The sequence below is a fragment of the Physella acuta genome, unplaced genomic scaffold (assembly GCF_028476545.2).
Source record: "Physella acuta isolate Inbredline_101_S28 unplaced genomic scaffold, ASM2847654v3 ptg000114l, whole genome shotgun sequence".
NCBI classification, from domain to species: Eukaryota; Metazoa; Mollusca; class Gastropoda; family Physidae; genus Physella; species Physella acuta.
In genome coordinates this window covers 82,239-85,000 of record NW_026731634.1, presented here as the reverse complement: position 1 = coordinate 85,000, position 2,762 = coordinate 82,239, and positions in this window count along the sequence as shown.

Below are 2,762 nucleotides of genomic sequence, written 5' to 3'. Positions count from 1 at the left end.
ATGTGAGGCACTAGACTAAGATTATGTTGTTTAGTTGATGTGAGGCACTAGACTAAGATTATGTTGTTTAGTTGATGTGGGGCACTAGACTTAATATTATGTTGTTTAGTTGATGTGGGGCACTAGACTAAGATTATGTTGTTTAGTTGATGTGAGGCACTAGACTAAGATTATGTTGTTTAGTTGATGTGGGGCACTAGACTAAGATTATGTTGTTTAGTTGATGTGAGGCACTAGACTAAGATTATGTTGTTTAGTTGATGTGGGGCACTAGCATAAGATTATGTTGTTTAGTCGATGTGGGACACTAGCATAAGATTATGTTGTTTAGTTGGTGTGGGGCACTAGCATAAGATTATGTTGTTTAGTCGATGTGGGGCACTAGCATAAGATTATGTTGTTTAGTTGATGTGGGGCACTAGACTAAAATTATGTTGTTTAGTTGATGTGGGGCACTAGCATAAAATTATGTTGTTTAGTTGATGTGGGGCACTAGCATAAGATTATGTTGTTTAGTTGATGTGAGGCACTAGACTAAGATTATGTTGTTTAGTTGATGTGGGGCACTAGCATAAGATTATGTTGTTTAGTTGATGTGGGGCACTAGACTAAGATTATGTTGTTTAGTTGAGGTGGGGCACTAGACTAAGATTATGTTGTTTAGTTGATGTGGGGCACTAGCATAAGATTATGTTGTTTAGTTGATGTGGGGCACTAGCATAAGATTATGTTGTTTAGTTGATGTGGGGCACTAGCATAAGATTATGTTGTTTAGTTGATGTGGGGCACTAGCATAAGATTATGTTGTTTAGTTGATGTGGGGCACTAGCATAAGATTATGTTGTTTAGTTGATGTGGGGCACTAGACTAAGATTATGTTGTTTAGTTGATGTGGGGCACTAGCATAAGATTATGTTGTTTAGTTGATGTGGGGCACTAGCATAAGATTATGTTGTTTAGTTGATGTGGGGCACTAGCATAAGATTATGTTGTTTAGTTGATGTGGGGCACTAGACTTAAGATTATGTTGTTTAGTTGATGTGAGGCACTAGACTTAAGATTATGTTGTTTAGTTGATGTGGGGCACTAGACTAAGATTATGTTGTTTAGTTGATGTGGGGCACTAGACTAAGATTATGTTGTTTAGTTGATGTGGGGCACTAGCATAAGATTATGTTGTTTAGTTGATGTGGGGCACTAGAATAAGATTATGTTGTTTAGTTGATGTGGGGATCTAGACTAAGATTATGTTGTTTAGTTGATGTGGGGAACTAGACTAAGATTATGTTGTTTAGTTGATGTGGGGCACTAGACTAAGATTATGTTGTTTAGTTGATGTGGGGCACTAGCATAAGATTATGTTGTTTAGTTGATGTGGGGCATTAGACTAAGATTATGTTGTTTAGTTGATGTGAGGCACTAGACTAAGATTATGTTGTTTAGTTGATGTGAGGCACTAGACTAAGATTATGTTGTTTAGTTGATGTGGGGCACTAGACTTAATATTATGTTTTTTAGTTGATGTGGGGCACTAGACTAAGATTATGTTGTTTAGTTGATGTGAGGCACTAGACTAAGATTATGTTGTTTAGTTGATGTGGGGCACTAGACTAAGATTATGTTGTTTAGTTGATGTGAGGCACTAGACTAAGATTATGTTGTTTAGTTGATGTGGGGCACTAGACTTAATATTATGTTGTTTAGTTGATGTGGGGCACTAGACTAAGATTATGTTGTTTAGTTGATGTGAGGCACTAGACTAAGATTATGTTGTTTAGTTGATGTGGGGCACTAGACTAAGATTATGTTGTTTAGTTGATGTGGGGCACTAGACTAAGATTATGTTGTTTAGTTGATGTGGGGCACTAGACTTAAGATTATGTTGTTTAGTTGATGTGGGGCACTAGACTAAGATTATGTTGTTTAATTGATGTGGGGCACTAGACTAAGATTATGTTGTTTAGTTGATGTGGGGCACTAGACTTAAGATTATGTTGTTTAGTTGATGTGGGGCACTTGACTAAGATTATGTTGTTATGTTTAAAAGGAATAAATTACTAGGCTATGTAGTCGAGTCTAGGGCAGGGGTCGGCAACCTTTCGAAGCGGAAGAGCCAAAAGTTACAATTTTCAAAATTTCCCTGGTTTTAAAGAGCCACTAACATTTTTTTAATTTCAAATATTTTTTTTTTTATTAAGATTATTAGTATTTGTACAAGTAGCTGGAGAGCCGCATCTTGACATCAAAAGAGCCGCATGCGGCTCGCGAGCCGCAGGTTGCCGACCCTTGGTCTAGGGTAATCTGGTCAAGTTGAAATGGGGTACAAGAGACATGTGAGATTGAGAACCGCTGCCAACCAGATAGGGAAAGGCTCAAGCGAACGATTCGAGGGCTAATCCAGCTGGGGACAGAGAAGGGTGAGCAGTGTTGATACAGCCGATGGTGAGTATTGAACTCACGGCGTGCGTGGGAGTTGGGTGACACCTGGTGCGATGGTGGTGGGGGGGGGGGGGGGAGTCCCTGACAGTTGAAGATGACGTCGGCAGATGTTGACGGTTGTAAAATGTTGAAAAAACGTGTATATAGGTGGTCTAGTTAGGTGTAGTTGGTGGTTGTCAATAATAGTGGTGGTCTAGTTAGGTGTAGTTGATGGTTGTCAATAATGGTGGTGGTTGTCAGTTGGTGGTGGTGGTGGTGGTTGTCAGTTGGTGGTGGTGGTTGTCAGTTGGTGGTGGTGGTGGTGGTTGTCAGTTGGTGGTGGT